The sequence below is a fragment of the Suncus etruscus genome, chromosome 14 (genome assembly GCF_024139225.1).
Source record: "Suncus etruscus isolate mSunEtr1 chromosome 14, mSunEtr1.pri.cur, whole genome shotgun sequence".
Classification (NCBI taxonomy): Eukaryota; Metazoa; Chordata; class Mammalia; order Eulipotyphla; family Soricidae; genus Suncus; species Suncus etruscus.
Window position 1 is genome coordinate 69,688,483 of NC_064861.1, and position 19,411 is coordinate 69,707,893.

Sequence of the window (19,411 nt, forward strand, 5' to 3'; positions counted from 1 at the left end):
ACTAGCTGTACTATAGCTCATGCCTCAGAAACAATATTTTTGACTTGTATTTGGGCTGGACCTATAATACAAATTATCAACTGACTTGCCTTTCCTATCCTATAAACTTTTATCTTGCAGAGAAAATAGCACTAATAAAGGAGTACCTTTAAAGTAATCTGCACTGATTTAGTATTTGATATATTCATCCTCAAGAAATATCTAGGAGGTACATAGGATGCTTTTAAATTAATTTTTTTCATTCAGATAATATGATAAGCTTTTTTATAAAAAATGCTAGAGGGGCCCAGAGATAGCATGGAGGTAGGGCTTTTGCCTTGCATGCAGAAGGACGGTGGTTCTAATCCTGACATCTCAATATGGTCCCCCAAGCCTGCTGGGGGCAATTTCTGAGCATAGAGCCAGGAGTAACCCCTGAGCGCTGCCAGGTGTAACCCAAACCCCAAACCCACTCCCCCCCCCAAAAAAAAAGCTAGAAAAGTTTCTTGGAAAGTAGAGAAAAAAAGAGAAGGTGCTCCCTCATTTGAGGAGAAACTTAGCATAAAGTTTTGATAAACAATTTTATCAGGATGGTTTTTATTTTGTTTTGGGGCCACACCAGGCAGTGCTCTAGGCCTACTAGTAGTACTATGCTCAAGGATCATTCCTTACCCATTGTGCAATTGTTCCAGGCTCCTTATCAAGGATTTTTATGAAGAATTTTTACTATGGAGAAAAACTAAGGTCCTTTCTAGACACTTAACTATAGATATATCTGAGTTCTTTAAAAAATCTCACGGTCATCATGACATGTTATAAATTATAGGTATAGAGAATTGAATGTAAAGGAGCATTTCAAGCAGATCATAATTAATCTGACTTTTGTTATTTCTCTGTTAAAAAACAAACCAATGGACAAATGAAATGGGTAAAAGTAATCTAACTTTCCTCTATAAGATACCCAATCACCCAAACTCATAACCATGGATACTGATAATTTACATAATCAAATACCTTACAAATGGATTTGACCAAAATACCCTTTTTCATATTCATAAATATTAAACCACTCTAAAACTAATGGTCCAAGAGGTACAATTTAGGGGAAATGATTACAGAAAGTTGCATTCATTTTCATAGTCATCTAAGTTCTCATTCAAATTTAGTTTGTATAACTTATTACGCATAACTTTTATTTGCATAACTTTGAAGAAGTCTTTCCTAGAATATTACTTGATATATCTAGTCCAATGGAATTTGATGATTACAATAGAAATATTTTATTGGATTTTTAATCTAAATTCTTTGCACATGGACTTATGCATGTAGTATAATAATCCTGCTTTAAAATGTTCGATTGTGAGTGATTTGTCATTTTATAGATGAAAACAACCTGAATATAGTAAAGGAGCTGAATTTGCTATTGTCTCAATTATACAGAAAAATAGGAGACAAACTACAGGTAGAGTTCCTGGTGAGCTCATGGATTCTGTTCTGATGGTCTGTGTACTTGACTAAAGTAATTATTCTGAATATCATTTAATATGAGGAAGAGGAAAAGAAGACAGTAAACAAACTGATTTGGTCTCTTATGTTATTTTTAAGGCAAACAACTGAGTTCTGAAAGCATACATTCTAAAACATGAATGATAAAGGTAAATATTACTACAAAGATACAGATAAGACTGGGGAAGATCAAATAGTTTCTTCCTTAAAAAGTAGTTTTAGTCCCAATATCTGGGGATTCTATATTTGAAAGTTACTATAATTAAATTTACCAGCTTTCTGCTTTCATACTTTTTTCATCTGAACATCTAGCTACTAAATAAGTGTGCCGTACAAATACATTTTTAAAAAAAAGAATATTCTCAATTTATTTAAATCTGAATATATTTTCCAAGAATTGTTTTCCAGACTTACTTGGCAACAATTAAATAAAACTGCAGTATTTAGGAATTTACTTTGTATCTTTGAATATTAAATAAATTCATTCCACACAGGTTATGAATTTAAATGCATATTCAAATTCTGTGTTTGATTAATATGTATTTTACTGAGTCCTCATTGCTTTATAATTATTCTGTTTTGGCAAAAGTTAGTCTTTTAAATCATAGATTTTAAAAATAATTTCAATGCCTGATTTATTTTCCAATCGTCTTGCTTCATTAAATTGACTGTTCACTTTAGGAATATTTTCCTAAAGATTTTTTAGTTGAAGGAACATTTGTGGTTTGCTATTTATTGCTTTTATGCTTTTTTGTATTTTGGAGGGAAGAAAATGCACTTAATAGCATTTCCTCTGTATTCTTGAACCTTTATGATATTACTTTAGGGAGGGGTGATAAATAGGATTCTTCTCTTATTTATTTCCTTTTCTGTTTGTTTCTAATTTTTCTGTTTTGCCACATGCAGCTGTGTTTGGGGTTTACTCCTGGCTATCTGCTCAGAAAATAAGGGGCTATTGATGGTGCCAAAGTTGGAATCTGGGTTGGCTGCATGCAAGACAAACACCTTACCTGTTGTCCTACTTACATCTCAAACCCTTTTATACATTCCTGCTTGATGTGATAGAGATTGCTGAGGGGGTGTCAAGGCTGAGAATAATAAGAGATTCAGCATATCTGGAGAGAGGGAAACTAGCAAGTTAGCAGTGCCTATTCTAAGGATTAAATGGTTGACATTTTAGCTCTTTTAATCCTCTCTGCTTGCACATTCAGTTATTCCAAACATATGACACTCTTCTCCAGGGTTTTCTTGGTATTGATATTATTTGTTAGAGCAAGTGCATATATCTATATACTGATCTAGATGCATGCATATTTTTATCTATGCCATGTCTAAGCAATAAAGACCATCATGCACATTCCTAATTTGTAGTAGGACATCACTTCCGGTTATGCTAGTGTCTGGTACTCAGGTATGTTGCCCAGGCATGCTATGTGCTATTTTAGGATCTCCATTTCTGGCACAAATTATACTTTTTTTGTCAATTATATAGGAACTAGAATGATATCAATATTTGTAAGTTATCTTATTTAAAGATACCAACATCATATATATAAAATGACATAGCTATCCTAGATAATTGCATATTATAAATACATATATATTTTCAATTTTGTGTTCTGGAATAAGGTTCTACTTTCTTGGGCAGACTCAGAGAAAGCTTACAAATCAATGTTATCATCTAGTTGCAGTTTATTGTGTTTTAGGTACTGTGACAAGTCATGGAAATGCTAACATTTAATACTCCTTAAAGCATTTTAAAGATTCTGGGGGGAATAATAGATACATAGAGATTAATTAACTTGCTCAAATCATAGTTGCATTAAGGCAAGGAAACTATGTATAGACTTGTAGCCAAAAGATCCAGAAGTTATGTTCCTGTAATTATTCTATTCATGTTTTTCCTACCATTCTTGGTCTAGCACAGCTATGAATAATTATAAATCCATGTAGAAATTTAGTTGTGGGAATTTAATTTTTTTTTGCTTATTTTTTTTGGGCAGTTCTCAGGAGTTACTCCTGGCTCTGTGCTCAGAAATTGCTCCTGGCAGGCACGGGGGACCATATGGGATGCTGGGATTCGAACTACCATCTGTCCTGGATCAGCTACATGCAAGGCAAATGCCCTATGGCTGTGCTATCTCTCTGGCCCCTAGTTGTAGAAATTTTGAGTCAGTATATTTCCATGACTTTGAGAAGTAAATCTTGTTTAGGAAAAGAGGGTATGTTAGAAAATGGTTTATAGGAGAAAGAACATAGTCTTAAAAGAGACATCCAAATTTATAGTGAGGAAAGATTTCTAAATGATGTTTGAGTACATCTAATCTTTGCTAATACAAATAATGAGAGCAGTTGAGTCTACTGACATGCAGAAAATCATATAGCAGCTTTTCTATTTTTGTTATAAAACAGTACATTGAGGTTTGGCTTAATTTAATTTGAGATTAATTTAGCATATATTTTATATCTAGTTCATAAAACAGATTCCATAGTATTTTCTCAAGAGATATTGATGTAGAAATCAGCTTAGTTGATTCAACATTATATTTAAGGCTCAAAGAATTTTTTCCAAGACAAGACAAAGGTTGCTTGTATCTATAAAACATAAGAAAATTAAGTAGATAGGCTTCCTTATATCAAACTACCTTCCCCAACTACCCAAACTACCTACCCCAAACTACTAGAGTTTTTCCCCAGCACCTCAGGGCTTATTGCTAGGTTGAAAACCATCAACTGATCCTCTTGCTCATCAGAAAAGAGTGACCCAAGGAGGTTAATGATAGATCAGAATCAAACAATTTAGTGACTGAAGTGGTAGAATGAGAATTTCAGGCAGTGTCCTTGCTAGGGGGAAACCCATATGGTACAGGGATAGAACAGTAGAAATCACTACAATTCCTGAAGATAAAATAGCAACATATATTTCTGACAACCTGCTTTGTAACATACATAATGAATAGGAATCCTCCCTTATCGCAGGGTACTGAGAAATCTCTGCAAAAGGTGAGATATAACAGAGGCCAGAGATGCCAGAGATGAGTTGGTACCCCAGAAGCAGAGAACAAACTGGGGAAGGGGATACCAAAGAATACTATGGAATACCATGGAAGAACATTTCTGAAAGAAAGGGAAGCAGGAAGGCAGTGTAGTAGTTGAGTTATAGCCCATCATTCATTCAGAATCACATTCTCTGAGTACAAAGGAAGGGGTGGGGGAAGAGAGAGGAGAGAGAATCCAAGAGAGAGAAGAAAAATCCAGCGCATGAAGAATATCTCAAGAAATATCTGGTGGGGTCTGAGAGAAGAGATAGCACAACAGCAGACCCAGGACAGATGGCATCCCATATGCTCCCCTGTGCCTGCTAGGAGCAATTTATGAATTCAGAGCCAGGAGTCACCCCTGAGCACTTCTCGGCATGACCCAAAACAAAAACAAAAACAAAAAATGAAATATCTGGTTTTTGAGCTAAAGGTTTGAGCATCCTGTTCCCATCATGAAGCGACATAAAAGAGACTGAAAGAGGAGAATGCTTCTTCTTACTGAAAAGGACTGTCATAACTATGTAAATGTTGCATAATAAAACTACGTATCTCAAAGCAGTGATAGACATAGACAGACAGAACCCATGCTGCAGGATAATATGTTTGCCCTGATTGTTTCATATGGACAAATGTTTGCATGATCAGGAAAGATACATCTCAAATCACAATCACCATGTGATTTAAGAATTGCAATAGGGAAATGTGGAGGATTTGTGAACCATTATTTAACATGTGATGCTTCATCTTGCCCAGATTTCTCAGACACTGGAGTGTCTTTTTTGAACCCTCAGAAGCTCTCCTCTACTCTGTGTTAAGTCTTGTTAAGATAGCATTAGGGAGCAATATCAGGACAACTCTTCAATTTCGGAATCTCTGTAATGATCCTATCACCAGTTCAAGGATGTTGCAAAAAACATGGATGTGACTATGTTACTAATGTGCAAATAACGTTCCTTTTTAGGGAAATCGACAATCTACTGAGAGCAATTTAGTCACTGATGAATGAATCCAGCACCAGATTTTGTCATGTATCATATATAGATTAATTTCCAATAATTTTTTAAACAACCACCTGAGGTAGAGACTTTCCTCCTCCTCCACCTCCCCCTCTTTTTTCTTCTCACCAATGTCCTCATTTCTGATTTATTTATCGGAAAACGAAAGCCCCAAGAAGTTGCTGGCAAAGTCGAAGGTGGGATGCTTTACCGTCTTGTTTTCCACCTTGGCAGTTTGCCTCTGCAGCCGGACTACTTAATCAACACAATCTGACAGCTCCTCAATATGTCCATATAAAAAAGTCTACTCCCATAAATCATCTGTGATGCTAAAAAAAGTGAGACTTTAGCTCAAAACATTAAGGCTATCATAGCTGCTATGGTGGGGCTCAGCTGGGGGAGTGGAAGAAAAGGGAGAAAGCAGACAGCATCCACTAGACTAGAGGGACTTGCACGAAGGAGGCAGGATGGAGTCCTTGGGAGGGGAAAGCTGAGGACTGAAAAAATGGGGCCCCCTGACCAGACCTCCTAGGACCATTTAGCAAAAATTCAAAGCTTTAAGGCACTCTTCAAGACCTGAGGAGGAAAACTGATGTGTTTAGAATAGGATGACTACAGAGACAGACAGACAGACAGACAGACACACACACACACACACACACACACACACACACACACACACACCTCAGCTCATGTCTCTCAACTCTCCATGGCCTTTTCTCAAGGTTTTACTTACTTGCTTTTTAAATCTAGAAGCATTTTGCTTCAATACAATCTCATTAAATTACTATTAAGCTCCCCTTTTTTGCTGATGTTCTACTTAGCAAATATGTGTTTATATATATATTTGTGTATATATATTACTATCAAATATCAATGAAAAGGTAGGAAATGATTATTCCAATAATCATGAAAGCATGTACTATACTTGACCTTACATGTACTGTTACCACTTGAATAGCCTCTAGTTTTTAATTTCTAGAGTCAGGTGCTTCATGTTGCAAAATACTATTTTTTATCCAGCAATTCGAAAGAAATGGTTCTAATATTAAAAGCATAAATACCCGTATGACTCAAAGGCCAATGATAACCCCTAATCTAGTGAATTTGATAGTCTGGGTAGCATGATAGTGATTAAGTGTATGTTTCTCTGTCTCTTTTTTTCTCTCTGTCTCATACACACATATCCCTAGTGAGAAAAACATAGTAGTCTTCTTTACTCTGTGAAATTCATTTATCCTTTTATTTTGAAAAGTGAACATATGAAATATTTTACTGTTATTCTGAAAAATAAAAACAAAGCCCAAAGTATTCATAAAGGTTATAAGCTTTCCATATTGCTTTTCTTCAGAGACATTCAACCATTGAATATGCATTTTCATAAGACAAATTCTTGGAAGGAGACCCCAAACACCAGAGTGAAGGTTGTCTCACTTCACTGAATGTGAACAGGGAAGAGCTGTTATAATATTCATAAGCTAAAGTTACACTGAAACAGAATTTTTTCCCAAAAAAGCAAACCACAGCAATTTTGAGTGCATCAAAGTACGAATGTATTCATATTCAATAAGCCTAGTTGTGTTTTATGATTAAAGATAACATACAGCTTTGAATGAATGACATTCTTGATGTATTTGAAGAAAATAAATGTTTAATGACACAAAAGCATATAATTTAAGGACACCCTTTTTAAAAGTAGCTTTCTTTTAGAGAGTTCAAATTGAATGTCATAAGAAAACATATTTATGCAGGTAAGAAGTTTCACATTTTTACCTTTAATTTGGAAATTTAGTGCCAGTTGTCTGATTGTATTTCTCTTTTACCTTTTTTTAAGAAATAAAAGAGAACAGCGTTTTTATCATTGGCATCTTTAAGAAGGGGTCAGAGAGTAAGTGAGTGAGAGAGAGACAGAGAAAGAGAGTGCACAGAAGGTAAGCTAGTTGCATGGCATGTAACCAATCTAGGTTTGTTCCCTGGCACCCTATGTGGTACCCCAAACTACCTCCAGGAGTGATCACTGAGTAGAGAGCAAGGAGTAAATCCTGAACATGGTTATGACCCAAAAGCAAAAACCAACGAAATAATACAAGAAAATAGAAGAATCCAAAGTCCTTTTTTTTGCTATGTTTGAATTTATTGTTGTTGTTGTTATTACTATTATTATTACTGAGGTAATATGGTTTACAATAGTATTAATACTTGTGGATAGAGGTACAATATTACTGACTATACCTACCTCCAAGGCCTTTCACCACCACTCAGAGGTTTCTTCTTTGCCTCCATTTTCTTAATTCCAATTTTGGTAACCTTGGTTTTGTCTTTTTGTTGTGTTTTTTTTGGGGGGGGGGCTTATTTGGGGGAGATCTTACTATTCCTGGCTCTATACTCAAGGATTTCTGGAGTGGAGGGACTGAGGAGGCCACATGGGGTATCAAGGATTGAATTTAGTGGGCCACATGCAAGGCGAATGCCTGACATCTCTGCAGCACAAGTAATCTTGGTTCTGTTATCAGAGTTCAATGGCTGGTTTTCATTGGATAGTATCCATTCACTTATTTTATTTCTGCATATACCACATCTAAGTGACATGATCCAGCATGTCTTTGTCATCTCTGACTTAATGAGAGGACACTCTTTTAGTTGTATTCATGTTGAAGCAAAGACTGGATTTCATCTTATATCTTAGTAGGAGTCTACCTACTACATTTCTTTTGTCTGCCTATCTGTTGTGGGGCAGTTGGATATCTCAAGATCTTAATTATGTAAATAGCACTGAAATTATCTTGTGCATATATATTTCTCAAATTAATGTGTTTTCTTTTTTAAGGGAGTAAGTTGTTCGGCCACATCTGGGTAGTAAACTCAGGGCTTGTTCCTGATTCACTACTCAGAGATCACTCCTGATGGGCTCAGGGAACAATATGATACCAGGGATCAAACACAGTTGGCCATGTGCAAGGCAAACATCCTACCTGCTGGACTATCATTTAAGCTCCTTAAAGTATGTTTTATGTTCTGGTGATAAGATCCAAGGAGTTAAATTACTGAATCATATATATTTTAAAAATTGTTTTGAGATGTCCTTACATTTTCTATAGGTCCTTTATAAGTCTCAGTCAGTACAGAAAGAAATTAGAAAAATAATTATTATAAAGAGGACAATTTGGGGCCGGGCGGTGGCGCTAAAGGTAAGGTGCCTGCCTTGCCTGCGCTAGCCTTGGACGGACAGCGGTTCGATCCCCCGGTGTCCCATATGGTCCCCCAAGCCAGGAGCAACTTCTGAGCACATAGCCAGGAGTAACCCCTGAGCGTTACCGGGTGTGGCCCAAGAACCAAAAAAAAAAAAAATAATAAAAATAAAATTAAAAAAAAAAAAGAAGACAATTTACAGTACTTACCTCACAAAGCTTTCTGGAATTTGCCTATAGAAAAACTAGAGTAGTTTTACCTTTTAAAAATGACTCCAAAATTCAAGCATGTATTTTTTTGAATGGTCTACACAACTGACTATTTGCACCTATATATACTGTTGTTATGTTTACTCCTATCAGTATTTATCTAATAAATTATTTTGCCATTAAAATATTCTGGGGCCGAAGCAGTGGCGCAGGGTATAAGGTGTCCCATATGGTCCCCCAAACCAGGGGCAATTTCTGAGCCTATAGCCAGGAATAACCCCTGAGTATCACTGGTGTGGCCTAAAAACAACAACAAAAATCCTATTACCAGAATTATCTTTCATATTAAATCTGGAAGATAGACCTCTTACCAGAAAAAGAGGGGAGAAAAGTCTCTACTAAAATACTAAAACTATTAAACAAAAAACATAGAAAAATCTTTTAAATATATTGATCTGAATCTTATCTCTGATATAGATGGTTTATTAACTATTTATATAATGTGAAAGCAAACACTGCAGTCTAAATAGTAGGGATCTGGGAAAGTATATAGCTTATAGTTCAGATTCCAAATGAACTCAGTTTTCAGAGATGTTCTGCAATTTCATAAAACATAGTTCCCTACTGTCCCTAGGAATTGAAAGTAGAACCAGACTTAAAGGCAAATAATTCCTGGAATGCAGAACATTTACCTACCTTCCCAAGAACTTGACAGAGTTGAAGTCAAAGTACTCAGTGGTTTAATGAACTTCTCTTCTACGTTGTGCTCATCATTCTTTTAGTTTATTATTATTATAAACTTATACCTAGACCTGTCTTCAGGATCACAGACTTGGAGGGAACCATAGGAGGTGTAAGATATTGAATCTGGGTTAGCTACTTTGTAAGACATACTTTAACCCCTCGATGATCTCTCTGTCCTATTCTTGAATTTGAAAACCAGAATCCAGTTGATAGTGTCTGAGAAAATTGTGAATTAGCATTTACCTCACATAATAACAATAACAAATCAGTCTCTGGATAACTGAAAGCCAGACTGATAGTTTTAAACAATAATTATATAACACATTTGTCTAGAAGAATTAACCAATGAAAAACATTTCTTAGTATATGCTGTTTAATTACATATCTTAGAGCAATATGTAATAAGCCAGGTAATCTGTCACCAGATAATCTTGGAAATATTAGAAATCATAAAGTTGCTTCTAGAATTCATTCACACAATGGCGGAGGAAAGAGGCTTCATTTTAAAAGTGAAAACTCTGTACTTTAAACAAAGGTGATAGTGAAGTTATGACTATATGTCTCCATTTCTACCACCTTTAAAAGTTCAGAAGGAAACTCAAATTTTCCAGAGCAAATAGTTAAATAACATCATCAGTAACCAAAGAGAATTTAAACAAGGTGTATAATGTGGGCTCAGGTACCACAGTATTTATGCAATATCACCAAACCACAATATAGATTTGTAAGTAATGAATACAAAGATAACTGTGTTCAGAGAAGTTTACAAATAGTTTCTCTCTTGGAGATAGCACAATTTTGTGCTTGTCAAATGGAAAGCAATAATACTGATTCAATTCTTTTTGCTCTTTGTGCAATACTTGCTAGCAAAGGTTTACTTTTGTTCCTTGTGTGATATTTCTTGATGAAATGAAATGCCTGATAATTTCTTTTAATATATTTGCAAAGCTGAATTCAACCCTATGATTCATTGTAACTGATTTAGAACACTATGTGAGATTTAAAAAAAAATGAATAAGAACACAGTCAAAAGAAATTTCAAAGCACATCATTTGTTAGAATCATTTTTTGCAAGCATCGTGTTTCAATCTTAATGGTTTTCCGAAGCCCCCATAGCTTATAATGGTGGCGATGCACTTATTTTTTCTCTCTCAAAACCAGGCCAAGAGATAATGAAACCATAATTTCAAAATACTGCAACCGATATAAAATGGCCACATGTGGTTCTGAAACGTGCTCTATGAGTACTTTCTGTAAAATAATCATATATTAAACTCGAGGAGTAAGGAAAAAGAATATTAACAGAGTGAAGGAGAAGCAAGGAAATAATAGTGTGGGATAACACTATTCAAATCAGCTTTTCATTAATCTAACTTGAATAAACTTAATTCCCTCCTACATCTTAATCAAGACAGCCTTGAAATGGTAGGAACTTAGAAATGGAGTTTGGAAGTCAGCGAATTCAGCAAAACCAATTTGTTCTTTTATGTAAATAATTGCCAGTACCGAAGACCTTTCCCTGCCCAAACACAGGTGTACAATTTAAAGTATTTTAATCTATTCATTAGATGTTGAAAAACTATCAATTTACACACATTTACACATGAGCACAACTCATGTATATTGACATAGTGATTTATATTAAATAGAAGGAAGATATCTTAGACTTTTGGAGATTATAATTATTTTCTGCTGGGGCCAAAGAGACAGTATTGTGGGTAGGGCACCTTACACATAGTCAACCCAAGTTCAAATCTCCACCAAATATGGTCACTAGAGTCCTGCCAAGAATACCTGAATACAGAGCCAGGAGTAAGCTCGCAAGAGAGTGTGGTCTCCCATCAAAACAAACAAACAAACAAACAAACAAAAAACAACAAAGAAACACACACAATTATTTCCTCTGCTATAAAAAAGTTAACCTGAGATTAAAGGAAATATGGAGTAGAAAGAAAGTTATTTTTAGCTGTTTTCTAAGATCTAGACAGACTTGCAAATATATCTGGAAACCAGTAAGCTAATTGGTCTCTCATTTTTTTTTCCTGGGGAACAGAAATTGCAGAAAAGAGATGGGAGCCACTCAAAACTATACAGTTGGTAATGAACCTTCCAAGGTTGAAAATCACATTCTATTCTGCAACTAAATTTATACTCTGATTTTCATCTTTGTAGTGTTTTGCCATTATCGTTGACTTATTAAAAGATAGGCATCAACCTTTTAGGATTTGAATTTAATTTTTAATGCAATAGACTTTATGGCATAAAACAGATCATTTAAACTGTTACCACCCTGGATCCTGGACTTTTGTTTTCTGTTATACATTTTTTTCTAGAGCTATTTGTGAGTGACACTCTTCCCTTTTTTTTTGGAGGAAGTTTTTTTTTTTTTCCCGGTTGATGCTCAGGAGGCTGGGCAAGGGAGATGGGGGTACAGGAAACCTACCTCACCAGCAATTCTCAGCCAACCAGGTTGTTGTGCTATAAAGGTTTTGCTGGACTAGAGTTTTCGTGGGCCACTTTAGTGGTACCATATACCTCCAAGGCCAAGCTTGGCAATGCTCTGGCCATAATGTGGTGCCAGAAATTGAACCCAGGTAAGGTACATTCTAGGTAGGCACTCTAATTGCTGTACTACCTCTTGATCCCTGAGTGAGACATTTTAAACTAAAATAAACACTTTTCTATATCATAATTAATTTTCGCATTGCCCAAATTTGTAAAGCCTGTGGGAACACAGACTTCATATTTAAAGTTCCATGTGAAAGCAGATCAATGCAATCACACAAAATAGCTTTAACTTTATGATTTATTTTCTTTATGTACATAGATTAAATGTCAAATGAGAAATTAGAAAATTTTGAGTTAAGTGTTGATTAATAACTTGGGGAAATTAGGTCAAAAGATTTATGTCCTTGACCTACAGAGAGTTTAAACAGAGCAATCAGACAAATACCAAGCAGGGAAAGAAATTCTTTGGCAGAAATATGTGATAATGTGATGTTTTAATAGAACTTTAATTAGATCATATATACATGTATATGAAAATACCTTAATACTATTTGATATCAAACTATAGATAAGTCTTACTAGCCAATAAACTGTAAAATTTTATGTTGATCTGCTGCTAAATCCAGTTGGGTTGATCCAGCTGTTTCAATGAAAGAACATTATCAGTAAGTTCAGAAGTCCTAGATTTATGACATCTAATAATATGACATAGAAATGACTTTATATAGAGGAGTACAAATATACAATGGCTTTTCCTAGAAATGGCTCTAAAGGGTTTAAAGCATTTTAAAAGGAAAATTGGTATTGAGAATCTAAAGATCAAATGCCTTCAGAAAATCATTTTAGTGATTCTTGAAAAGAGTTTTTGCCTGCAAATACTAGAATGACTTTTCCATGATGATACTATATTCATAAAGAAGTCCTACTTTATCTAAAATATTGAGAATTTTAAAACAAATTTTCAATACCTAATCCCAAACAGCAAATCTGTCTTACTACTCTGATTATTCACATATATCTATATCTAATATTCCATATAGTACATATATTGGCTCTTATTTTATTCATTTTCTCACTCTTTAATAAAAAGTGACATGATATATTTATATATATAAATATTTATATATTTATAAATATATAAATATTTATATTTAGGATTATTTATATATCCTAAGTATGTAAGCATGATAGGCACATGGTCTATGTAAATGTCATTTTCATAATTACAGGAAATTTTATTAGTAACAACATTCTAGATTTCATCATGACAAAATTTCATAAAGCCCTAAACTTTGAATTTTAAACAGAAAAAAATCTTTATCTTCTCTCAATTAAACTTAGGTAATGTAATTATTAAATACCAATTAAAGTTAATATGTTAATCTGATAGACAGCTTAAAGCTTTAGAGCATTTACACAATAAATTACTCCTTTAAAATACAGTATAGGAACTTTTCTTTCAACAGAAAAGATGAAAAAAAAAAAAAGAACTGGACAGGAATTTCTCCCACAATATTCTCAAGAAGTTCTAGGAAACTGTATTTAAGTGAAACAACATCCAAGAAAACCAATTGAAACATAGGATAATTTATATAAATAAGAGATAAATTACTCAGATATATGTGACCAAACATAAATAACATCCCAAATTATTTTATAATGTTAAATATTTGTATTTTTATGTTCTTTTTAAAATTTAATTTACACTGTGGTTTTACAGTTATTTGTATTTGGGATTTAGACCTACAATGTTCCTGCACCAATCCAGCCACTAATGTCAACTCCACTCTTCCAATATTCCCAGATTCCCTTTCTGACTATCCCATTTCCAACCTGCCATCTTGACAGGTATCTTTTTAACCTTAACTGTTAAAATTTGGGTCTCCTGATTTCAGTGCTATTGACTCTGGGGCCAAGGGTGATCTAAGCATCCTTTCCTTTAAACCATTGCATTTCCTCATCTATTTATTTTAAATACATGTAAATGGCATCATCCTCTGTTTATCAATCTTCTGGTTTGCTCATTTAACATAATATCTTCCATATTTATCCATGTTGCTTCAAGTTGCATGATTTTATCATTTCTTACTGATGCATAATATTCTGTTGTGTATATATGCCACATATTCATGGTCCACTTACCTGTTGTTGGACATCAAGGTTAATTCCAAATCTTAGTTCTTGTGCTAAATGCTACTAAGTAGTTTTTTTTTTAATTCATTCATTTTTTCACCTTATTCCAGTTTGATGGCTTTGGGGACTAGAATCTATCCCAGAAGCTCAGGAGGCAAAAAAGGGGACTCAGTCTTGGAAAATTCTTACAACTTTAAGTGTACCATTAAGCCAGTTGTAAAATGTACATACTTAGAAAGAAAAGGCAAGTTTATTATACATACATTTTTTTTTTAGTCAGGAGATTTTGCTGATGTATTTAAAAAATATAAACACAGCAATATTGAAACAGTTGTTAAATAAGTAAAGCCATACTAATTCTTAAGTATAATTGTATTATAAATGTTTTGGCAAATATTTCTGAACTAAATTGATATTGATGACTTACACATGCCACCCTTGTAAAAGTAATTTCTTATGCTAATATTTTTATACACTCAAGTTAAAATACTTTCAGAATAACAAATTCTACTTGCATAACATTATTATATAGTTAAAATCACAGATGGAGATTTATAAACAAGTGTTTGTATTTGAAATTTATTTCAACCCATTGTATGTTGCCTAATGGGAGACAGATATAATCCAAAATAAAATAATTATTTGGGAGAATGAAATAATTATTCTACTTGCATTTTTAATATTATTTAGATGGAACATTATTAACGGTAAAACATTATTTTGAGTTGTTTACATACATTATCATTTCAATAAAAAATAAAAAATAGGCATTATATATCCATTGTACATGAGGAAAATGTTGAGTTCTAGTTACTATTTGTGTAGTAACAATAGCCCTTGAGATAAAACATTTCTTTAGAATAATGGAAAAACCAATTGGAAAAGTGACATTTTTTCTATAAGGCAAAGAATAATTCTATCCAGTGAGGTTAATCTGTTGAGAATAAAATTCTCAAATGTAAATCTCTATCTTAAAACTATAATCATTAAAATACTGGCCCATTTCTACAGAGTTTATCAAACATTAAGATGATGTAATGCAAAGCAAAAAAATTTCTTAATGGAAATCTGACCAGAGGCTTAGATATTATTATATTTTGTGGTTCATTTTGCATAGTTTTATTTTGTGCTTGTGAGGAATTTGACATTTAAAATTAGTCATCAATAGAAGTTAGAAGATTAAATAATGAATGTTCTGATGTTTTTATTTCTCATTTGTGTCTAAGATTTGGAGGAGAAAGGAAGCAGAGTTAGATAGTGGCCCAGGCATCTTTCTCTAAGTTGAAATGACAAGAAGTAAAATAAAAAGTCGTTCAATTCAATGCATGGTCTGGTATCTTTTTGGTGAATTGTTAGTAATCCTATTGAAATGTAGTGGTTCAGATTGCTTTCTGAGACTAGGGTCTGGTTTAGATTTCCAAACTTCATGTGTAGAGCTACAAAGAGTGAAATCAAGTAATTGTAGCCTTGGGTCCTAATATTTGAATTGAATAAAAAATATTACTCTCCTAAAACTTATATTTAAAATATTTGCCACATTCTCTTCTCTCATACCCATCATCTTGCATTGGTAATTTATGGCAAGAAGCATATGAATGTTCAGGGTAAGAATCCATGTTTTTGAAGTTACTAAGGTGTTCCATGATTCACCCCTAAAAACCTCATTTCATGGACAGCAAAGGAAGAAAAAGTAGATAAATATAACATTGACAATATATTTCATTGATCTTGCTGTCTATTCTGCAAATCAGTAGTTATCTTTTTATATAAATATTTACTTGAGTGAAGTACAAGTTAATACATTAATTTTATACTTTAGTTTTTGGTGTCTCCGAGGCAGTGCTCAGTGGAGTTGAGAATCAATTCGCCAATCTTGGACTGACCCTGTGGACTGATTGTACAATGGACTGTTCCATTGGTACTGGGGGTTATCAGGGCTATGTGGCTACAACTAGTGGTGCTGGTGGAAACATGTGATACTAGGAATAAAACTGGGCCTATTGAACATGGTGTATGGATGTCTTCTCTCTAAGATATCTCCCAAGACCCTATAATTTAATTGTTACTGTCTCATCCATTTTGTCTTTCAGTAGCTGATTAGTCATTTAATTAACTGTGGGCAACCAAGCATGCATTTCAAAGTTGAAGAGCATATTCTGCAAAGGCTGGACCGAGGAAAATGGACAGCATATACATTTAGCCCATAGAAATTGATGATAGGACAGGATAAAATCATAGCTCTAATATACTCTAGAACTATCAACCATAAATGATAGCTACTTTCTTGTGCTAAGGGGAATAACCAAGCTGATATATAGATAAGAGATGAACTTTGAAAGTGGACATTCAAAAAGCAGCAGTATTTCAGATTATTCAAGACACCTGCTTTCAAACCCAATGGTTAACACTGATTTTTCAGTCAAAACCATTTATAACATATAAACCTGAAAGAATCTCAGCTTCTAAAATCAAAAGAGGAAGTTTCTGAGAGTAAATTAAAAACAAAGAGGCAGGGAGAAACATTCAAGTATCCACTTACAGATTAAGGGACTAAAAAGGACCCAGGTTTAATCCCATCACCTTGTATAGTCCCCTGACAATCACCAGAAGTAAGCCATGAGCTAGGAATAAGTTAGGAATAAGCTCTGAGCACTGAGAGATGTGGCCTCAAAACAAAAACAAACAAACAAAAAATAACAACAAAATGCAGCTTCAGTTGATGTAAAGATGTTATTATTCCTTGATCAATTTTGTTTTTGGCTTTTTTAGTCACACTCAGTGATGCTTACAGCTGATTCCTGGTTCTCTGAGGGAAAACTGGATTCTCTGGGTAACTTATGGTATGCTGGGGATCAAACCCAGGTGGGTTGCATGCAAGACAAACCTGCTACACTATTGCTCTGGTCCCCTTGAACGATTCTCATTCTCATTCCATTCCTCCTTTTCCTCCTCCAAACAGAGCCACTCTCAGCAATTCAATGCCCAGACTGACAATTCAGTGCTGCTCATCAGGGCTTTGTGTGGGGTCACCCAGGGCCATAACTAGCAATACCAGGGATCCCCAGAGCCACACTCATTAGTTCTAACTTGAGTCCCTGTGCAAGAAATGCATGTGACTCTCTCCAATGAACTATCTCTCTGACCTTCCTTGATCACTTTTCTTTAGCACCATTTAAATGATCAAATCGAGAATAATTCATGTTATTATTAAATGCTGATGAACTGCAATGTAAGTAGAACTAACACAATCAGAGGACAGAGGGAAGAATGAGGCACAAATAAATATTTAAATTCAGATAGAAAGACATAAAGGGGGTTGGGACCTAGAAGAAGGTCAACAAACCCAGAGCTGAAAGGACCATGAACTCCATGATGTCATGGCAGGAAATGATCAATAACTGGTGTTGGGGAGTAGTATCTGGTCTGTTGCTTTTGACAATTATTACGATGGTTTCATCCCTTCTGCTAGCAATTATCAGCTACTTTTTACCAGTGCCTCAACAAATTCCCCAGGACCTCTCCAGTGAGTACTAAGTTCCCAGAACTATGGGAACTGGTATTTTGGTCAGAAATACTTTGGTACTTCGGCCAGAAGGGGTAGAGAAGGAAGTTTTCTGTTGGCAGGTGACTTTCTTTGCTCTTAGAGAAAGAGGTTCTTTTGCTCCTTATTTATCTGTCAACTGTGTGCAAAATCTGAAAGCTCATGATTATTAATCTTGCCCATTATGCAATGGCTAATGAAACTGACAACATAAAAGTTGGCATGGTGATAGAATGAACTGCTAAATGCAGCCCTTTTTGCCTATGCCTCTAAAGGCTATACTTATTACCATTAAAATGATAGATATTACATGATCTTTTGTGTTTTTCTTTAAGTGTGTTTGTAATTTTAGTTTTGCTAATCCTAGACTTTTCATAAAAATAGTCTTAGAGACTTGAATATGAATATATATCAATTCCTCCATTTCAAAGCTTAGCCACAGAACATCCTAATTATAAATTATCCAGCATTTGAAAATAAGTCAGAACACTCTATTGTTTAAAACATTAAAATGAGATATACTGTGGCCGGTGAGGTGGCGCTAGAGGTAAGGTGTCTGCCTTGCAAGTGCTAGCCAAGGAAAGGACCACAGTTCGATCCCCCGGCCTCCCGTATTGTCCCCCCAAGCCAGGGGCAATTTCTGAGCATGTAGCCAGGAATAACACCTGAGCATCAAATAGGTGTGGCCCTAAAAACCAAAAAAAAAAATGAGATATGCCTTATTGTTTTTCATTTTACCCTAGTAATTAAAACTTCTTCACCATACTATTTCTCAAAAAAATGCTTGTATACTAGTTTCACATATATTTTAGGGAAGCAAGATGTTATTTTTTAAGAAACTTAAAGAAATATGAGAGGAGTAGAAAGAGATAGAGATACATATTCAAGAGAGAACATGGGCTTCTCCAGAGGGGAAAAAGCCCAGTAAAATATTTCTGTTTTTTAAGTTTGTATTTAATTTACAATCACTCCTTTTATATGTAATTATATGAGTCAACATGTACTATTTACTCACAATATCTATCTTAACCCTCAGAAGCTTCCTCCTAAATTAAGTACTATTTATTGACATGAATGTAATGGTAATAAAAAATGAAATAACTTGCCCTTAAACATGCAAGTGTTAATGACAATCCTAGAGTTGGAACTCAGATCAGTTGAGTCAAGTTAGATATTTTGTCAGGGGATTGATAGGTGAAAAAGAGAGAGACCCTTAATAGGGAACCATGAGCTCGGGAGCATGGCTAAGGAAAGATTTCTAATGCAAAGACTTCTGTGTAGTCTAGATTAATTCTCTTTTCCATCACATAAAGTGTAGAAAGACCCCCATTTGACTTGTGAGACAAGTTTTAATTTGTACTTGAAAAAAAAAATTAAAGTCTAAATTACTACTTATTTGCTTGGTGCTTCTCAGGAGAGTTATTAAGGTATGCATCCTGACTTTTAATAAAAATAAACCCAGAGATAAGAGTTCTTTGCCTTATTACAAGTGTACTTTTAAAATACAATGGTGGTGTTCAATGATGCTTAGAAAAAGATGAATTTTTCCCTTCTATTGATGTGTTG

General features: G+C 34.4%; 1 pseudogene; it reads right to left on the minus strand.

Annotated features, from left to right (window-relative positions):
* Positions 1-19,411, minus strand: part of LOC126028459 (peptidyl-prolyl cis-trans isomerase NIMA-interacting 4-like) — a 61,349-nt pseudogene that overhangs the window by 3,112 nt on the left and 38,826 nt on the right.